This window comes from Alligator mississippiensis, chromosome 7, assembly GCF_030867095.1.
Source record: "Alligator mississippiensis isolate rAllMis1 chromosome 7, rAllMis1, whole genome shotgun sequence".
Classification (NCBI taxonomy): Eukaryota; Metazoa; Chordata; order Crocodylia; family Alligatoridae; genus Alligator; species Alligator mississippiensis.
In genome coordinates, this window is record NC_081830.1 from 66,173,243 (window position 1) to 66,195,033 (window position 21,791).

General features: G+C 46.7%; 2 long non-coding RNA genes across 2 annotated transcripts in view; one reads left to right on the plus strand and one right to left on the minus strand.

The window, feature by feature from the left end:
• LOC109284207 (uncharacterized) overlaps positions 1 to 13,065 on the plus strand; it is a 38,529-nt gene extending 25,464 nt beyond the window's left edge. The window contains exons 3-4 of the long non-coding RNA XR_009463492.1: positions 7,580 to 7,679; positions 12,962 to 13,065. This is a non-coding gene — a long non-coding RNA (uncharacterized LOC109284207). The remainder of the gene's footprint in view (positions 1 to 7,579; positions 7,680 to 12,961) is intronic.
• LOC132251435 (uncharacterized) lies at positions 10,547 to 20,076 on the minus strand. Its single transcript, XR_009463493.1, has 2 exons — positions 19,848 to 20,076; positions 10,547 to 13,682 (listed from the first exon to the last, which is right to left on the minus strand). It is a non-coding gene; the product is annotated as an uncharacterized LOC132251435 (long non-coding RNA).
• Positions 20,077 to 21,791: the final 1,715 nt, after the last annotated feature.

Below are 21,791 nucleotides of genomic sequence, written 5' to 3' on the forward strand. Positions count from 1 at the left end.
ATAGTTTTCACTCTTTTTCGGAGTCAAGAAAAACAAATGAGTTCGCCATGTTCTGCCATCACTTTTTCATCCCCTGTCACCATCATCTATCTTACAGCCTCTCTGGCCTGTGCTCTAACCTAATGCAAGGGACAGGTGGAGAGAGCAACTCATGCAAATGGTTCCCTGTGTCCTAGAGGAGTGTGTCCCTCAATACAATGCAGACGTGTAAAATGTTAGTAATGATCAGGCATGGACAAGTATGAGGTGTCACCTTCCTGTAATCTTGCTGTCTGATTCTGAGGAGACCTTAGAAGCTGCACATATACAGCTCTATGAAATACGCCAGCAACATCCTCCCACAGCATGCACAGTCTATAGCCTAATCTACAGCACTGGTCCAGGGAGTTCAGTTCTGACTTAGCCAAAAGCAGGACCTGCTATTAGTTCAGTCATGGGCCCATGAGAAATACCTAATATAGCATAATAGCAGAGGGACTAGATTGATTTCCCTGCAGTGCAACATGCCAGAGATACCCTTCTACTACACCAAGTCCTGCAAGATTCAGAGAACCTGCTCTCAGCTCACACTGTGGGAACCGATGAGGGCTGTAGGCAGATTGCACTGTTTGTACACTAGCAGTGTGATCTGACACCATGGAGAGCAATGAGAATTTGCCATTGATTTCAAGCAAGACAGGAAGAGACAGTAAGGTCTCAAACCTGCGGAGCGTACTTGAGCAAAAATCCCATTGATATTAATGGAAGAGTCGTACATGTAAGAGCTGCAGGTCCTGGATCTGAGGGCATGATTATCAGCAGGCTCTGGCTGAGGGCAGTGGAATTCAGGCATTTCTGCCACATCCATCATACTGATTTAAATAAACTAAATAATCCTAAATCATATGTCTTAGCAGTTTGAAAAGGCCAGGTTTTCCTTTGTGATGATAAATTGATTTCCCTAGACATGGAATGGGCAAGTAGAATATGGAAGGTGTGCATGAAATCAGATCTATTTGTCATAAGCCTCATCATATTTTGAGGTGACTCTGGGGACATCCTGCAGATTTTCTTGTGTTTGTTTTACTGATATGGCATATGTGGTATTGTTGAAAAGCCAATGGTATGCTATATTCATTTATGTCACTTTTATCTCTATATGGATTACGTTATGGTGTCTGTTTATACTTTTATGATTTTGGACATGGTTAGGCAAGACAACTGAAGGATGCATACTTACAGCAAAGGGAGTAGGCCAAACTTCTAAGTATCTCTTGCCATTGTGACATGGGAAGAACAATTGTCACCCCACAAAAACAGGCAGAGAAGCTATTGTTGGGAAGGGCACCCAAAGTAGTCTGCTTGTAATGGTAAAATCAACCTCTTAATGGTCAGCATATCATAGTGTACTGGAATTAGCTAGAGGAATTCCAGAGACCCAAAGAAAAAAAAAATGTGAGAGGCATCTGAGATTCAGGAACAAACTGGAGAATGCTGATGGGGGGAGGGGATAGTTTGGAAGTGTTTAGGTGGCTATCTAAGGATGCTTGTACACATGATGGGAGTTTAGTTCCCTAAATTGAAATGGTCGCTTTTTAATTGTGATGATTAAAAACCCACCATTTCAATTTAGGGGCTTCCATCACTGTTAACGTGAGGGGCCCAATCCTGTTTTTTTCTGCAAAGACTGCCAACCCCTGCAGCTGGGGGCTGAGCTGCCAGTGGACCAAGCATCCCCTGAGCTGCAGGGGCCCCGGTCCTTCCCTCCACAGCAGCAGCACCCCCCAGGGCTGCCTGGGCAGGCTACTAGCTGTGTGGGTGCTGCCCCATATTGGGCTCAGAAAAGAGTTGAATTGGGCTGCGTGTTGATTCCGAGCTGGGGCAGCACCCTCCCGCTACCCACCCACCCGGGCGGCCCCAGAGGGTGCCACCACCATGGAGGGAAGGACCAGGGCACCCTGCAGCTCAGGGCCCACCAGCAGCATGCCCCCCAGCTGCAGGAGAGGCATTCAGGCTCTGAGAAAAAAAAAAAGATCAGGCCCCTGGCAACTTTTTTTCCCCAGCGGAGCCTGCCTGCCTGAGCTGCCAGTGGGCTGTCCAGCCCCTGAGCTGCAGGGGGCCTGGTCCTTCCCTCCATGGTGGCAGCACCCCCTGGGGCTGCCTGGGTGGGCTGTGCAGCCACCGCTCCATGTTTGGCCACGCAGACCCTGCCACACCTCTCCTTTGTGTCCGATCACTCGCCACAATCCTCCCCCGCTGGCTCCATGGTGGCAGCACCCCCTGGGGCTGCCTGGGTGGGCTGTGCAGCCACCGTTCCATGTTTGGCCACGCAGACCCTGCCACACCTCTCCTTTGTGTCCGATCGCTCGCCACAATCCTCCCCCGTCTGGCTACGTGCCACCCCCACGCTGCTTCATGTCCAGCCACCGGGGGTACACTTATTAAAAAAGGTTGAAAACCCCTGCTGTAGGGTATAAGAGCACAGCCACGACTTGCAAGGGTAAGGAATTATCCTGGGGCAAACCTTGGTCTGTTTCTTGGGACTAGCAGCAGAACAGCAGGCAGAAATTTGGGACTCTGGGGCTGCATCTACACGAGACACTGGCTGTGCAGTTGTTACTGTGTAGTCATTTAGTATTTGCATATACTAAATGACTGCACAGTAACCAGCATTACTGCACAGTAGCGTCCCCAAATGGCTCTTTGGTAACACTGACTGCACAGTAGCTCATTACTACTGTGCACTAGTGTCTCACCATGCTGTGTGCCACGCAATGCTACTGTGCAATAGTAATGAGCTACTGTGCAGTCAGAGTCTTGTGTAGATATGGCCTGGGGGTACCCCCACAAACAGGTTTATGACACCATTGTTTGTGCATTAGATGGTTAGTAAAGCACTTATGGCAGGATTCAGATCCTATTGAAGTGAATGGGAGTCTCCCTATTGACATCAGTACAGTAGTCTTTAGATCATGCCTCTGTCTAGCAAAAGAAATGGCAGATGAACATGGAAGATTTTCCATGTGGAATTCACTACAAGAAGCCTTAGAGTCAAAACCTGCTTTCAGGGAGATTTCACTGGCATAAAACAAGTCAAAATTTCAGCCTACTGCTAATATAAAAAAAATAGATAGGTTACATAGATGTCCATGCTAAAAGAAAGGTAATAAGTAAGAGCAGCACAGCATGCACTTGTGTGGGATAGAAGAAGACAATTAGGCACTATAATGATGCATGCTATGATATTTGCCACTGCATACAGATAATATATTTAAGAACTGACATCAAGAGCTAAACAGACATTATAACTTTATGAAGTTCTTTATTTTTTAAATAAAAATGAATCATAGAATTGTTTTTATATCACCCATAGGCAATGCATGGGGGTGGGGGGGCAGAAGGGGTCACGTGTCCCCCCCTGAGATTAGCTGCTGCCAGCGCTGCTGCTGGCATGTGGGGACAGTTGCTGCTAACCACCCCACTCCTTACTAATGACACTGCCGCAGCCGCCTGCAGGTGGTACCTGCTCAGCCGGACCTTGCTGCTGACATCACCATGGCCACCTGCAGGCAGTCCCTGCTTGGTCCACCACCACGCCCCCCCCTGCCACCACCACCGGTGCCACTGCCTGCAGGTGGTCGCCATGCCCCCACAGGCTCAGGAGACACAAGTCATTCATGATATCACCTGACTGATTCTAGTAGGACTTGAAGTCATCCCAACTCAGGAATCCCTGCTGTGTTGCACTGAATGGCCAAGGTCAGGGAGTTTGCAAACTTAAAACTCAAATATGTCAATTCTGGCTACAATAGCTAGAAAATTAAAGACAGTTTCTTATTAGATGTAAACTATTTTCCCTTCTTTCAATTCAGCCTGAAGAGATGCTGACACTCTTGGAAAATCTGCTATTTAAAACAATTCCGCTGACTCAGGGCTTGCTTTCTTCCTTCCTTTGTGTAAGACTTAAAAGAAAAACAAGATTTATTGTTTTCCTTAAGATTTCCATCTGTTCCTGCTCCTTATTCCTCAGTGGAGGCATCCTCCTTCTTTATGGCATTATAATCGCCATGAAGCAGCAGCAATGTCACAGACTTGGAACATGAAATGAGACAGAAAAATACAAAAATGGACAAACTTCAATGGGGAAAAGATGCTGTTTTCATATGAACATCTCTAGTAATAAAACAGGTGGAGACAAGTTCAGAAAATGACTACTGTATCACCCAGATTATTTTGAAAGAATTTGTTTGTTTTCCTGGCCTGGATATGTTTGGGCTGGAGATGAGGGAGGGGGTAGTAGGGAGCTTTCTACCAGTGGTGACGTGTAGGGGGTGCACAGGGGTGCACATGCACCCGAGAGCGCTGGTGCTGTGCTCACCATTTAGGCAATGGGCGGGGTGGGGCAGGCAGGAGTGCTGGTGCCCCTACTGCAAACCAGCTGATCGCTGCAGCCGCTCCCAGAAGTGGCTGCAGCCACCCCTGGAAGCGGCTGCAATGATCGGCCGCAGCGATAGGCTGTTGTGGGATTAACCATGGATATCCCCCCCAGGCAGAGAGATTGGCCGCAGGGGACCCCCATTGGCAGGACTGGTCATGGGGGGGGCATGTGCCCCCCTGACTAAGGGGGCACTAGTTGCCTATGCTTTCTACGCTAGCTTTATACCAAGTGGGAGAATTCCATTACACCCACAGAATCCCTTTCTGGGCAACTTTCTGATTGCTAAAGCAATACAGATTGAGTGAAAGGATGCCCATTTTCTTTTGCTTTTCAACACCATCCACTTAGTGCAAAATATTAAGTAAAACAATGTGTAGAGTACCCACTGTGCTCCTTCAAAAGAGGACAGTTCATGCACAGAGCAAGGAAGGTTCTGCTCTGACAGTTTTGTGAATTTATCAAATAAAACAGCCAAGTTCATGAGTGCCCTTCACCTCTCTGTCAATGTTCAGTTAATAATATAGATCAACATGGGGATAAATAGTTTTGGAGGTAAGCAGGTGGTGAGTAGAACAAAAAGTTCCTGCATTCCTGTCCTACCAAAGACATTTTGTGATCTCTCTTTGTATTGGCTTAAACAGGGCTTATACAAACAGCAGCAAGCAGCATCAGTCAGCTAAATTCAGCCTACCACATTCCAGGCCCACTGTGTTGAATCCCTCCCTTCACCCACGTCACGTTACTGAGCTGAGAGAGTGGCAGAGCAGAAAGAAACACCTGAATTCTAATTTTGATTCCACAGTCTCCCATCATGAGACTTCTTTGCTTTGCTTTCCCCCATTGGGAAATGGAGAGAATCATGCTTACTTCTTCCCTAGAATGGTATGTGGATTAAAATATAAGCATTGGAGTAAGGCTGTGCGGGACAGTTAAGTCACATTGTATTCTGCTAAAGTTAAGGATCTGAGCTAGAGCCTGTTGAAAGACTGATAAAAATCCCATTGACTTCAAGGGGTGTGGGCTTGGAACATAAATTTTTATTTTCATGCTCAAGTGTAGCAATTCTTGAGTGGCCAACGTCTCTACAATTTGACCAGATTAGGTATTTTACCTGTGGTTGACAGTGGTATTGACGACCTATTTGTAGCAAAACCAGTACTAAGAACAGTTTTACTACAAATGCAGATGGACCCAAGATTTGGTCAGTGCTGCTTCAGAAAATCAAGGCTCAGCCATTTCCATAGGTAAATATCTTCACACCGACAAGCCACAGAACCAACAAGAAGATGGGCCAGTTCTGCTCTGCTTGCAGGCCACATTGTTTCCGTTACCAGGAAGAGGTGACATCAATTTAAATATACCTGTTGGATTATTCAGAAGCAATTGGCACTAGCAGTGGATTCCACTAGAAGTTTCTGACTCCGTTGTTAGAGCCAGACTGAGGAGCATAAGGACATTTGGGATAGACATTGATGACAAATATGGACAATGTTCATTGCCTGTGCCCCTAGCACCAGCTTGCATTCCCAGCACCAGATCATTTCCCCCATGCCAGTATTCAGACTGCATCCAGAAAACACCATCCTTGTCTCACAGCACACACCAGGCAAATAGCACAACCATGACTATTTTTGCAGATGCACAACTTCCACCCAGATACTTAATGAGTGTCATTGTCTTGCTTTCCACAGCCCAGCCAGACATGCCTCTCCATCACTCAGCCTACAATAAAACCCAGCTAAAATCAAGTACTTGGCTTTATTCCTTTGCAAGGATTTGCTGTTCTTCTCCACTCACCAAGGCATTGGAACTGGCTGTACCCAAACCCTTCCCAATATTTTGCATAACTCTGTGGCCTGAAGCCTTAAAAGAATGAGGAGCTTGCTGCAGACACCTAGCAGCCCTAGCAGAACTCTAGGACTAAGTATAGATGTTCAAGAAGCCCAAGGCAGAAGCACTCTAATTACCATGCTTTATTCAAAGTGCCCTAGATTACTGTGGGAGTGAACAGAACTGCCGTTCACCTTGAGGAGAGGGAAGGAGAATGAAAGCGGCCTGCATTGCCTAAGGCCACCAGGCTGGGGTGCTCCTGCACACCTCCCAGGAGGCTGCCAGAGCAGCCCTTCTCCCCAGGCCCCTCCCCACCCCCCCCAGCTGGCTATGTGGGCTCCCGCCCCACAGGTTGCTGGCTTGGGTCTTGGAAAGGGCCAGTCTGGGTCCACGTAGCAGAGGAGGGTCTGTTCCCTGCCCCCGACTCCCAGTTCCCATTATGGTGAAAAGTGGTACAGCCACAAACTGCAGCTCCTGGCTATAGCTGGGGGAACGGAGCCTATCTGCCATGTGGACCTAGTCTGGCCACCCCCAAACCCAAGTCAGCAAGCTGGGGGGGACCCACGCAGCAATGGGGCTCTATTCCTACACTGCTTCCCCCCCCCCCCCCGCAACTCCACCCGGCTGCACAGGGAGGAGATAAAGCCTTTTCTGTCTCCTCTCTGTGAGAGCCTTGGGTGGAGGGGCTGGATCAGAGTAGGCGAGAGCACTAGCCAAAGCTAACATGTTGCCCTCTGAGGAGTCTCTGGGATGCCAGGGGACTGCAAACTAACTTGAGTCATAATGGTCTTTGGTACAGATGTTCGATAAAGTGCTGTAACCTAAAGTGTTCTAGTGTGATGCCACATCTATCCAGGGTTATCTTAGAGCAAGAGCCACCATTTTTAAAGTGCTCTATGTTCTATGAATGTCTGCTTGGTTATGGCTGTAGAGTGCTTTTTGCATGCTTAACGCATGATAAGTGTAATGTCTGTACCTAGCCTAGATGTACAGAGACCTTACCAAGGAGGGAGGCCTCTGCTGGTATCTGTGGATGAGCCAGGGGAACTGGTTAGAGGATGTGTGTCTTGTTTGCATGCCTTCTTTGCACATGTAATGTGACAGTTTGGGAGAATTTTGTTAAAAAGCCATTGAGTTTTGGAGTTGGGAGATGGACAAAACACTATGCGTCGTGTTTGGTTTAGCACGTGACCTATATCAAGTGTGCCTGAGGGCAAAGGTCACCCGAGCCTTACTATAGCCTGTAATGGTCAGACAGCGGAGCTCTGAGAAAGATATCTATCCCTCTCTGAGAAGGCCATGGAGAACCGCATGATGCTATTTATATTGCAGAGTCTAATTTGAGACAACCTGAAAAGCCAAAATGTGTTGAAGAATGGTGACAACCAGGACTACATCAGCTAGCACCCCTGAGAACAAAGCTTTCAGTGTGGTGAGTTCCCCTTGGAAAAGCCCTTTCTTCACCCAGCTAAGAGCTCTGCAGTTTGGTTGGAGTATCATTCTGCTGGCATGTGCCAGGACTCCGTTGAAGCCCTGCTTCTACCTTGCACTGCTGCTGAGAGTCACGGGGTTACAGCTAGTGGTGAGGGCTTCCCTACACAGGAGCAGAGCAGTAGTTGCTTCAGCTGAGATGGGTACTGATCCCTTTGAGCTTAATAATATCATGCAGGGACAAGAGACTGATCTGCCCAAAACCTGGACTTTTGTGAGGTAAGTCAACAAACTCTGAGTGGTGCCTAATGAAGGGTGGAGGGTTGTAGTTTGTTCTCACCCCAGGTCACGTGAGAGATCTTGGGGTGGTAGTCTTAGGTTTCTTGTGTTGCTGTGTTTTCCCCTGTCTTTTAACAGTGCTGTTTGATTACCACCCCTGCTCCCTAAGAGGGAAATACTGCTTGTCATGACTGCCTGATATGTAACTCAGTTTTCCAAACTTTGTGGATTGGGCCTCAAGCTACTATCATTTGAGTCTGTGATGTTCCTATTCACAAAATGAACAAGTTGGTCGTGGACAGACGTGACAAAACAAAACAAAACAGTGCTTTACCAGAAGAGGCAGCGTGTTAGTTCAACCCAGGTCCGCAGTGTCTGTATAGACTGGGCACTTCAGCAGGGCTTTTTGGCACTTTTATCTAAAGCTGATTCAATCAACTATTAGATAAAAGCACCAAAAAGCCCTGCTGAAGTACCCAATCTATACAGATTTTGGGTGAGCCAGATCCAACTACTGTGATGTCTCTTCTGGGCATGCACTGCAGTTGGTGCTGAGCTTAAAGTAGGGTTTTTACACAACTGCAAGTAGCCATTGAGCCTGTCTTTTTTCCTGGCAAAAAAAAAAGCCCTCGAGTAGAGGGCTGGACTACATGACCCCCTGAGGTCTCTTCCAGTCCTATTTTTCTGTGCCTCTATGGCTGCATCCAGACGTGCAGGCACTTGTGGTTCTTGGTGCTGCAAACCTCTTTTGCAGAACCACAATCTACATGCCTGGATGTTAAAACATGCTCTGCACTGCAGCGAAGGGGCAGATTTTGCTACCAGGAAATCCCAGAAGCAAAAAAAAACCAGCATGAAGAAAAGCAACACAGCACATGTGAGAGGAGCATGCACCAGCAAACGCAGAGGCTTGGTCCTCCTGGGAGACACTCTGGCTGCTGGCCACAGCATCTCCACTCCTTTAGTTGTTCTCCAGCTCCTCCAGCATGCTGAGATCTAGGAGGAGTGTGAAAAGGGCAGTTTTCCTGAAGCAGGGCAATTTGCCCCACACCCAAGTGCTCTTGCAGCGGCATGCATTGCGGCAAAACGTAGCACCGCAAATTTGTGCTCTTAATATTTTTGCCACTGCAAGCACACACCCCTGCATGTGGGGATGCACCCTATGACAGCAGAATGACTATGACAGAGAGCACAAAAATTCAGAGAATGTGCAGTCAGTACTGGTGCAGTCCATAATCATCATGCCAGTGTCCTTTTGTAAAGTGTGTCCAATCGTTGGTGACAAGGTCAGCTCCAGCTGTAAATTTTCTGGTATTTGCTAGTTTATGTTGCAGCCAGAGAGACAGTTTTCACCATACCAGCTCCAAACTCCATGGGGCCTATGGGTGCAGTCATACATAAAGGCACGTGTGATTGCAGCATTCAATAGCAGCGGCACAAATTTGTGCAGGAGATTTGTGCCTCAGCACTCATGCCTGAACATGCACTTTAGTGTGGGGCAAGTTGTGCCACTTGGGGCAAACTGACCGTGCCCAGCTCCTCCCAGATCTTCCACAAGGAAGAGCTGGAGGCTGGGGCTGGCACATAAAAAAACTGCTCTGGCAAACAGCTCAGGACTATTTGCCTTCAGGAGCTTCTGTGTCCCAGCCAGTTGGTATCTGGGGACACTAGCCCCCTGTGCCAACTGAATTACCCTAACATAGAGTGGCCCCTGCACCCTCTACCAACTGCAGTAGTCTGGCAGTGGGGGCTGCTGCCTGGCTGTGACCTGCTGCCGCCTGTGACAGCATCCACCCACCTTGACCTATGGTCCCATGGCTGCACGCCTGCCAGACCTAGAAGGGGACCGCACAGCTGCCTGGGCTGTGGTTTGGGCACTGCAGCAGAGCCTCCTGCACTTCTGGGCCAGCTGCTAGTGGGCCATGTCTGCACTGTTGGCCTTTGTGTGGTGCCACTGTCATGTCTTTGGGTGCCCCCGCTCACCATCTGAGCAGGTATCATCCAGAAGATGTGCTCATTGAGGTGATCCACTTTGTTTTGTCAGAGTGTGTCCTCTTGGCCCCAAATGGCCAGGTCAGCCACCTTGTCTGCCCTCTAGGTGGGTCCCCAGTGCAGACCCTGGGCAGGCTCCTCTGCCCAAGTCTTGCCACTCACCTCACCAGCAGAGATCCTGGTGTCCCCTGTTTGAAAATTGCAAATTCTCTGATAAAACCCCCCAAATTCTCTCATTCAAATACCCCAAATCCATGTTTTTCTGTGATTAAAATGAAATGCTGCTATATATAGAGAGATCGGGTTGGGCAATATTTCATTGATATATTTACAATTTTAAAGCTATATGGAAGACTACCAGTGCCTCTATCAATAACAAAACAAATTCTAAATATCTATACACTTCGTCATTTGCTTTTGATTCTTTTATCATAGAAAAATCAGAGCTTGCCCTGCCCCCTTCACTTACCAGGGTGTGGGGCGCTGAGCAGCACTGATATGCCACTGGTTTCACTTCCAGAGCATGGGGTCAATGTACAACAAGTTCCTGCAATGTCTTCTTCCCCTTAGAAATGCAAAACTCTAGAACTCTTGGTCCAGAGATTATACTTTTTATTAGACCAATTAAGAAACTGCAAAAAACATTTTTTTTTCTGCAAGCTTTCAGGCATACACACCCTTCCTCAGGCTCAGGGAAAATTAAAGATGGTAGCAAGTCCCCATAAGTAGAAAATAAACATTTTTGCACAGAGGAAGCTGAAGGTAGAAGTCTCTTCCTCTGGGTCCATGGGAGTGTCATTGTGAGTTGCTCTTTGATGTGCAGAAAAGGCAGCATTCCCTTCCCTGGTGGTGTCATATGGCAGACAGGCAGGGAGGTATCAGCAATGAAGTTTAAATCCAAAATCGGCAAAAATTTGGCATCTTCCATGTTTCAAGGATGTATTTGGTAGCCCAACATGACTACTAAATACAGTCCTTCTTCCCCTCAGGACACTTGAGAATGGTTAAAAAGTTTCCCAATAGTCAGGGATGGATTAACCCTTTAGTGGGCCCTAGGCAAACAAACTCGTGGATCCCTACTTTTTTCACTCAATAATTATAACATGTAAAATAAGCACAATTTGGCCCCTTCTTCACTTAGGACCGTAGGCATGTGCCTAGTTTGCCTATGTGTTAATCCGGCCCTACCAGTAGTAACATGTTCTCAGGCAAAGGTGACTGAATAGGAGACATGAATCTTCTTAGAATTTTGCCTCGGGGGGCTTAAGAAACAGCTCTCTTCATATCTGAGCTGAGAAGCAAATGCCTTTGAATGATGGGGTCTGGCTATCATCTACTTCTTGCTACACTCTGTAATTATCACAGACCTCAAAGTACTTTTGAAAACACTGTCACTTTTGTCTGTTTGTACCAATTGAGTTAGTGCATTCCTCATTAGTTCATGTTCTTCTCTGGTCAAATCAACTCAATGCAGTGATCAATACTCCATAAAGAGGCTTTCAGTAAATCCACTATTGTGGTGTGATCTTACATGACTTGAATCCATGTAATTCCCATATTATCATCTGGAGTGTGGGCTGACTCTCCTCAGGAATAATACACACTTTAGCATTCACCAGCCTTGAAGTTCCTCTAGAATCCTCTATAGCAGTGGCAGGCATTCCTTGAATTAGCCTCGCACCTTCCCTAAGTGCCACTCTGAACCCTTTCCCGTACCAGAGCTCCTGCTCAGCTTTCTGCTCCCTGCCCTGTGCTCCCTGCCTGATGTGGTGCTCTGCTTTCTGCTCCCTGCCCTATCTGCCACTGTGCTGCCTGCACCCCCTATTTGATGCATGCCATACCCAGAGGCTGCCCATGCCACTTGTGGCACCCTGTTTTAGAGAATCCCAGGAATCTCTGGTGTTTGACTTGCTGGTCCAGGGTCACAGAGAAAATGAGAATATTTGGTGATCCTCAGAACTCTCAGCGATAACAAATTTGTTTTGGGGAAATGGAGGTGGAAGGAACGTGACATTTCTCCTCTTGTGTCCTCATCTGGAATAAGGGGTACAGCCCCGAGCACCAGAAAGACACAGACAAAGTGTAAGATATTTGAAATAAGTGACAGTAAGGAGACTAATGAGAAAAGAGTGAGAACTAGTTGTTAAGAGGCTAAGTGCTGGCTGAGATAGCTGACTCCAAATACAACAAGGATATAAACACCAAACGTGGAGCGGAACCCCTGCAAGTGGAATAAGGAGGTGTAAAATTAGAAGTAAAAAAGTAACAAAAAAGACTGAAAGAGAAATGTCTTACAAATAAAAGCTTCCTCTAGGACATAGTAGAAATCCCATTGTTTGGGATGTAGAAAGCTGAATACAATAGAAAACACTCCGTCCTGAACAATCTGTCATTGATGGTGGAAATCACCTTGAAAAGCCTTTTCAGTTTCTCATTTCAGTCACTCCTATAATTATGGGTAAACTGATTTAACTTATTACAATCTAAACAGATCTAAACCTGATTAAAACCAATTTAAGTATGTTTACATTAGAAAGGTCCCCTGCTATAATTATATTAACTGTGTTAATGATCCCAGTGCAAGTTTTCTAAATATACACTAGGCCTAAGGGAGTCTACCTCTGCCTATCAAATTGCCCAGGTTTCATTACAAATGTGATTATAAACTGTTTACTCAAAGCACTGTAAGTGTGTGACTGTGTCTTATATTGGGTACAGTTTGCACCTGTAATTCACAGGTTTACATCCTGTAATTGACATCCTCTTTCTGGGATTATTCACTTGATCCCAACCAACAGCTAAATCCTGTAGTCACCTGTTCTAATGCCAACAAATAAACTCTGTTACAGCAGTATTTTGTTTTAATAGCAGACAGGGCAGTTGGCCAGGATGTGTTTGGAAATGCAATAGAGTTCAAATTGACTTGGGAGAGGAATGAAAAACCTTGAACTGAATTTTGTATAAACAAAACACACAAACCACAAACTCTCTCTCTCCCTCTCAACACTTCAGTTCAGATAAGGAACAAAAGATTGATCCCAGCCATGACAGATGGAATGCACCATAGAATTTAACTTGCTGAATGAAGACCTACAAGCAGAATCTGCTCTTCTCTCTGTTCTCTTTCACTGGTTCATCGGGTCAGTAGCTGATCTATTCTGTGGGCCATGTGTCCAAATCCTTATGATGTTTTTTAGCATGTTACGTGGGTTAATGCCAGCATATTCTGTCGGTAGCCAGCATGATCCTTATAGTTAAATTTGTTAATCTGATCATAGTGTGTCTGTTCTCTAGTGGTGTGTGTTAATCCCATTCAGTTCATCTAGAAGCCATGGTTTACCCTTTAATAATTTGTGCGCACACACCTTTTTCATCCTGGTTTTCCGGGTAGCTTTCCCAAATGTCTCTCTCTGCTAATAGTACTTTTTGTTTGTATCAGCTGAGCCTCAGCTATGAATTCAGGTGCACACCTGAGCATACCACATTCAATAATCTGAAACAAGTTCCAACAGGTGCAAGAAGAATAAAAGGTAGAAAAAGCTGTCTGCAATACAGAGTAATTCCTGCAGACAGGGAGCTAGCCAGTTTGTCCTCTCCATTCCTGGTTTCTTCAGAGGGTTTCCTCTTTTCCTGATTGGATCCGGGGCGCTGTAGAGCCAGGGCTTTTGCTGCAATTTCCCAGCTGGTAGAGATGGTGGTGGGATAATCCTGGGAGCAGGATTCTGTTTCTCTGCTAAGACACATAAATGCCATTTATGCAACATTTGGCATCACCCACAATGTTCTGCATTATTTTGTGTAACAATTGAACCATGCTTAAGTTTAAATGCCTTAGGGCAATGGTTTTCAAACTGTTTTCCATGGAACCCTGGTGTTCTGCAGTCAGGCATCAGGGGTTCCACAAAGAGATTAGGAATAATGGTGGAGCAGGCTGGGAGGCAGTGCATTGCTATTGCTGGGCTGGGTTGCTTTTCTCCATGTCAGCTCACATGGCCTGTGAAGCCAGGGGTAGGTTTTCCCAGCACAAGAAGTGATATGCAAGGGTCCCATGACTTTAGGAAGTTTAAAAACCACTGCCTTATGCAACAGCATTTTCACTCTACGTGACACTGGAGGTGTTCAAGAAGAAGTTGAACAGCCACTAGTCGGGGATGATTTATTCTAGGCATAGCTATGCCTATGTTCTACTATAGGGTTGCTTCTGGCCTTTGGTGGTTGCCACATGGGGCAGTGAAGGAATTTCCTCCACCTCTCCCCTCCCCTTCCCTGCCCCCACCGCCTCCGGTCCTGTTGCTACATGTGTCAGGGCTTTTTTTAAACCTTCCTCAGAGGCACTGGGTGTTGGCTGCACCCAATGCTGTAGGTGGCAAAGCTCATGCTGGAACTTAAAACTGGAGGTTCCTGGCTAGGGGGCCTTGCCCTGGCTAGGGAGCCTTGCCCCTCTGCTTAGGGTCAGACTGGCCACATCTACAGGAGCTGCTGACTGCACAGTAGCCCAAGACTACTGTGCAGTAGTGTCATGTGGCCGAATCCATGACACAACACTACTACTCCGTAGCATCACAAAAAAGCCGTTCATCAGGGCTAGTGCGCAGTAACTCTAGTTACTGCACAGTTATTTAGTACTTGTTTACACTAATACTAAATGATGGCAGAGTAATGACTGCGCAGTCAGCATCTTGTGTAGACGTGGCCACCGATTGCCAAATCAGGAAGGAATTTTACCCCATGGTCAGGTTGGTATGGGCTGTGGGGGTTTTTGCCTTCCCCTGTAGTGAGGGGATGTGGCCCTCTTACTAAAATGTCTTGAGTGTATATTCACTTTTACAGAAGCAAGATGGTGGTTGCTGTGGTCCCCCTGCTTTAGGTTAGGTTAGGGTGTTATGTTTTGTGTTCTGACTGAGTAGTTTTACAAAGAGAGTAGACAGTGGATTTGTACAGGATGGTTTGGATTGGGATAATCCTGCCCCAGGCAGGTGGTTGGACCAGGTAACCCCTGGAGGTCCCTTCCAGCCCTACATCTCTATGATTCTATGCTTAAGGTTATCCCAGCTGTGCACACTCTAAGTGATGCAGTGCTGGCCAAGAGACATTTGGCTACAGTTAAGCTCTGTTGGGATTCATTTTCACCACTGACACATAGGGTGTCTACATGTTCATTAGTGCACTTTAGGTAATGTGCAATGAACCTGATACCTCCATTGTGAAGTACTAGGAAAATGCGCATTAGTCTATTTTAATGGGTATTAGCTAAAGAGCATGGGTTTTTTAATAACACTTTAATGCACATTAAAATAGGCTAATGCCCATTAAAGTGCAAGTCTAGACATGCCCACAGAGTACTAGGTAAACCATGGAAATTGCAAATGACCAAAAATCACAACTACAGACTGTCTGACACTGAACTGAGGCCAGTATAGCAGGGATGCTACCACCTTCTGCACTGTAGCCTAGGGACATGCTAAACATAAAGTTCACCTGGGTGGCCCAAGTTCTGTGGCCTTTTTCCTAAGAGGAAGCCTGACCTCTGACAGGAGCATCCTAATCTCTAAACTGCTGGCTAGGCAAGACTGGGAGTGCTTTCTGATTGAAGCTGGGCCACCAGGCAACCAAGAGAAAAGGCATGAGGAGGACAGAAAATGAACAAGCAAAAGAGACCATGACTCCATGGCTCTGGGAGGTGAATGCTGTCTTGGTGGGGGATCAGTGAGTCCTTGCTTCCAATGTTGTTTGTGCATGCTGCATTACAGAGTCATTGGAGCAGCTGTATCAACAGCACTGGGGCAGGAGAATAGGCCTTCTTACATTGTGTTCCACCTGCTTGAAACTCCCTTCCCATGGGGCTTGAATACACACCCAGAAAGCACTATTGAAGAAGTCTTTGTGATAAGCTTCATCACAGTACTTCTTCATACAGGGAATGCCTCTTGAAGACATTACACAGAATCCTTAATACAAAGGAGTGTGTGCCTGCCTTTGGAGAAAGGAGAAAGCCTGAGAGGTTGGTAGTAGCATACCTCAAAGTCTGTTATGTTCTTTTCCCGTAGGAGTTCTCGTATGTTCTTTTCCTGCTGCCTACGGGAACTTGCCATGCCCCCCCAGCCTCCGGGGGCACACGGCATTCACGGCTCACATGTATACAACACTGAGTAGTCCGTAGACCTTGCTCACTGGCCCCTTCCCCACTGCACTGTGGGGCACCAGCTGGCTCACCCGTCAAGTGTCTCCTGAACTCACATTTCTCCTGAGACACCTCACGTCATACATGATCTATGTACTAGTTCCCTATTTAAAGTATAGGAGAACTACACAACTCCACAGGTGAAGCATGATACCTTCCGGCCTCTCATCGTGAATAGCAGGCCTTTTTTTTTGCCTCTGCACACTGCAAGTTTAGTGGGTAAAAGAAATTAGGCCTTAACATTTCCAAATCAAATAACCAAAGTTCATTGGAGCCAGGGAGCCCCACATGATGAAGTCAGTGAGTAGGGATCAGATTTTGTCCTCACAAACTCCTTGGAAAAAACCCTTTCTTCACCCAGCTAAGAGCTCAGTTGTGATATCTTTCTGCTGATGCGTCCCCACAGGACTCCATAGAAGCCCTGGTTCTGCCTTGCACTGCTGCTGGCAATCAGAGAGCTGCAACTAGCCTCTTACGCCCCATTTCCCCCACTCTATGTGGGATGTGGCTGGAGTTGAGAATCAAACCCATTGGGAGTAGAGGGTATCAAAACCTAGCCCTCTCTAGTCACACATGTCTGATCAGGCCCACAGAGACACCTGGAGTCCTGAAAATGCCAGCTCTGGAATCTGCTGAGAAGTTTCCCTCCTTCCAGTCAATTGTTAGATCATTGCCAGAGATGAAGCTGATCTCATGCTTACTGCAGCAATGATTCCTACATCCTGGCATTCACACTCACCCTTAATTCCCAACTTCCCCAGTGCCTGTGGGTGTGTGTGTATCCGAACTCCATGGAAGGAGACCGTTTCCTCCCCTCATGCTCTGTTAGCCAGATTGATTGTGTTTGGTTTGGGTTTTATTTGTTTAGTAGCAACAAATCAAAAGTTCTACCCTGCTGGGGAAGCACCAGGGTAGTGGCAATCCGGCTCTGGTGCACCTAAAGAGCATACTCAGCTAGGATCCTGTTGCCAAGAATGGTGAGTAACATTACACTAAATGCCATGCCGACAGCTTGACTGCCTGGCACAGCTCAAGCGTTCTTTGTCATGCTCCCTCCGCAGTGGATAGCAGTCTGTACTTCCCCGGGAGTCTCCAACATGGAACAGGTTCTATCGTGATTGTGGGGAGGTACATTTAGTCCTAGCAATGAAGCTGATACGTCTCTGGCCTTGATGCAGGAAGCAGCAAATGGTGACATTTATTTAGAACAAATATTATGAAAGGCTGCTACATCCGGGAAGGGTCCTGCGTGCTGGGAAGCTGCCCATGTCCCTAAGTAACACAGTACAAATGCTCAGTCTGGTGACAGCAGCTAAGCTCGGAGACTGAGGTCTAAATAGCTCAGAGCAGAGGTAGGAATCTGAGCTGCGGTCACCATTAGTTATGCCCCTTTCCGAGCAGTGACATCAGCTTTTACACCAAGACCTCTGAGTCCTGTTCTCCTCCCTCCAGGATGTCTGGAACACCCACTGAGGTCAGAGCCCCAGAGCGAACATCCAGCTTTAAAGTGCTAATTCCAAACTGGTCTCAAAACTCATGTCTGATTTTTTAAGTCTGTGAGAAGACTGATCTATTTTAGAATCAGCCAACCCACTGAACCAGCACTGAGCCAGGATATTTATTTTATAGTCATAACTATGATCTCATTCCTGGGGAAGTGGCCACATTAGTCCAAGATTTAGTGTATTCAAGGGCTCCCCATCTGCTGTGTCAGGGGTTTTCAACCCATTTGGATCATAGTACCTCCGGCAGCTGGATGTGGGGCAGTGTACGTGGGGGTGGGGGTGGGGAGATGCCACACAGCCGGATGCTGGTGGTGGGGGGTGGGGGGAATGCGGCCAGATGCAGAGCGGCAGCAGCCTCTGCATGCAAGCTTCCCCTGGCCCCCACGTCCAGATGGTGCATGGCGGTGCTCCATTCCCCGCCCACCCGTGCATATCCCGTAGGACCTTCTCAAGTACCCCCAGGAGTATGCATACCCCGGGTTGACAACTCCTGTGCTATGTCATTGCACAAAACCCCAGGCAACCAGGGGCTAGCCACTTTGGTAACAAAGTTTTTGCTCACTTGTCAGCATTGTAGAGCCCTGCCTGTGCACTCCCCCACTCTAGCCCCATTGTACCAGAAAGCCAAAGAACATTCCCTATGATTTCTCATAACAGCTGGTGGACTTACAGACAGTCCAGCAGTCTCTGCAATCACCTGGATGCCCTACATCTTTACAACAAGCCTATGGATGCTGCAATGGCCTGGTCACAGATAAGGACTGAGGCTTACATTTTTTACTTGGCAAAAAACCCCTGCAAAAGCAGAGCTGGTGCTAGGTAGACCATAAAAGCTGGATGCAATGCTTTCCAGTTTTTCTAAGCCCCATGGCTACAAGCATCAAGCAAAGGGGCTGTACATTCTAATAGGCCTTTTCGCTAAGAGTAGGAAGGGTCATTAGTTGCTTTGTCTGTCTTTCCACCACCCTCCCTTCCCCCAGCTCCTTTCCCAAATGGAGGGTTTCTATATCAGCAAAACAAATGGAGAGAGCCAGCAAGAACAGCTCAGTCTGAGCAAGTCCTCTGTCCTGCACTGAAAAGCCTTTATTGTATTGCACGTCGCACCCAGAAAAGTGAAGCAATACAGAACGTTATTCTTCCAGCACGGTAAAAAACAACTGTGTGTGCGTGCTTGTGTGCACGTGTGTGTCTGCTTTGCAATGCTTCCACCTACAGAATGAAACCCAGAATGACAACCTATGTAGTGGGGATGCCTTGCGAGTCATAAAAACTCATGTTCTTTTTTTTATTGTCAATCACTTTTAAAACAGACCAAAGCATCTCTTTATGAGTGTTCATGAACTCTCCAGCACTTGCAATAAAATCACCAAGGAGGTTTCTTGGCACAGAAATATCGCATCAGTCACTCACTTTTAAAAGAAAACGGGAAGGAAGGCAGAAAGAAGTTTTCAGGACAGGTTTCTTAATTTGTTAAAGGTTGGCTTTTTTTTTAAACCTACCTATTTAAACCAAATAAGTCGGTTATTTGCCAGAAAAGCTGTTCATAGGACACACGTGTTTTCCCTCTATTGCATGTAAATGTCAGTTCACTGCTGCACTAATATAAATATGTTACGCTTTGCAGGTCAGAGCATTTAGTTCCCCTCTGCACCACTGTGCAGTAGGAAAAGCTCCTTCTCCATTTTAGAAAGAGGGAAACCAAGGCAGAACGGTGTGTCCAGGACAAATGAGAAGGCTGTGGCAGCACAAAGGAGAGAGCCATACGTGCCAGATTTCCAGTCTTGTACCTTAACCCCAGTGACAAGCTGTCTCCTCTGTGAGCTTGGCAGGAAGTGCTGGGATGCTGGCATGGATCCACCGATACACTGTACCACAGCATTCATGAGAATAACCAATAACGTTTTGCAGCCAAAATCCTCATATCACAGCACCTGCCTCAGCTCTACCTTCCTGAAGGTACACTGCTTCAATGCCTGCTCCCCAGACACCCCCTCCTCTCAGGGCTCTGTCTCATGCAGCCCATTGCTCTCTGTTTTCTAATAGCATTGTAAATAATTTATCCATCGTTATAGACCTTTTTTTTTAACCACTAAGTAGTAGTTCTTGTAAGTCTTTCAGTTATTATTATTATTATTATTATTACTATTATTATTATATGCTCCTTTGCAGCCTGTGGAAGCAGGTGTGACAAGCAAGAAGCAGGAACACTTACAGTAAGCTTGAGGCGCAATCATCAGACACCTGAATTGCAGCTGGGCCTGCTGTGGTCCAGCTACAGCTCTTCCACTGACTTTCAAACACATCACTGCAGCCATCCTGGCTGCCTTCTCCGTGAAGCATGGACAGGAACACATCGCCCCTCCTCCCCATGTGTGCTGGGAGACAGTTTGCCATGGTTTGTGCAATGTTTGTCTCAGTAGCTTCCATTAGAGCAGCTGATATCTTTGACACCAACCTTCATGTCTAACATCAGAGGTGGTGTTTACAACAGTAATATCACTAGACCTTGTTCAAGGCCAGGGCTCACTGTGCTTGGCAGTTACTCTCTGAACATAGACAGACGGCAGTGAACTGGTGCGGGGAGGTCAGGCAGGATGAGTGAGAAATAAGCAGTGGGAAAATGTGCTTGCTTTGGTAGGGTCCATGTGTTTCTTAAAAGACCATGATATCCTTGTTATATAGCTATATACCAGGAGACAGTTAGTCATGGGAAGTTGTGGTTAAGGCACTGGACCAGTGAAGAAACCAGTGTACTAGTTTCCAGTTCTCTGTGAGACATTGGTTAAGTTGCTAAGCCCCATTTTCATAATAAGGAGGATAAGGCTGCTTACTTTCCTAGCAGTGTGCTTCACTCTCCCATAAATGACATCTTTCAGGGGCTGGGGACTGGGCTGTCCCCCATCCAGCAGGAAAATGCTCCAGTTTCCTCAGGAACCTTTAGTTTTTTCTTGAGCTTCTGACAACTGCCAGCATCTTGCATGATGCGAGGTGTGAAAACCAAAACACTGGCAACCCTGCTGAATCCAAGCGGGTAATAAAAGAATCAGCAGGACATTTGAGTGACTAGAATTGCCTTGCTGCCAGCTGGAGCACAGCAGTGGCAGCAGGCTGTTGCAGCTTCTCAAACAGCCAGGAGCTCTAAGTACAGCTCGGAGGAGAATAGGAGTGTCTGTCAGTTGGAAACTGCTCTCTGGGCAAAGGGAGAAGGCAGAGCTGAACTTAGGATAACTGAGGGAGGGGATTTTGCTTTTATAAACAACCCCTCTTTCCCCACAACACAGAATTACATGGACTTGGAAGATACTATCAACAAAGAGCCTGTGCTCTGGTTCCACCAAATTTGGGCAATGTCTCTTTAAATCTTGCAAGGGTAGTGACATTTTGGTGTTTCAGCTCAGCACTCCTCTGTACCTTTTTTAAATTACACTATGTACCTGGTTATAGAGGCATCACATATTGCTAGTAAGGGCCTTGCATAGCAATGATCGCACTAGTTAATAGCATGTTCCTGCTATGATACATCTAGAATGATTTGTTTCCTTAGCTGCAGCTATACAAAAGGGACGGGGTAGGATTTGGGGATATTTTTTACCCACAAGAGCTCCCTGATTTCTTCCTGCTCTGTATGTTGTGGTACATTTCCACGTGACAGACATTTCCTCTCTGTGTATTCTCTTTAAGGTTCATTAGTTTACAGTTATCTGCATTTGCTGTTTGTTTAGCCTTTAGTGAATGATCTGGGCCTTTCTGTACATGGCTGGGTTATTACTCTTCTTTTTGTAGTTCTTTCAAATCAGGCAGTGTCTGCAAAAATGGAAACCTTGCCAGTCTCACAAAAAAGCAGGGGGAAGCTACAGCACAACGGTCCCTAGGGGACTTCACCAGAAACAGCTCCTGTCAACAGACAGCGCTATTGCCTTTTGCTTTTCTGTCCCAAAGCACTGCTCAGTTAAATGAACTCCACCTTTACAAACTCTGAGCCTTGGTTTGCAGTGACTGAGTTAGAAGTCTGACTAATTCTGCCTGAAATTTCTAGCTCTATGGATACCTATTATTTGTATTCTGGTTGCAGCCACTAAATGCTAGGTATGTTACACTGATACTTGAAGCTACAAGTCCTGTCTCAAAGAGTTTACAATCTGCCTTAGACTACAGC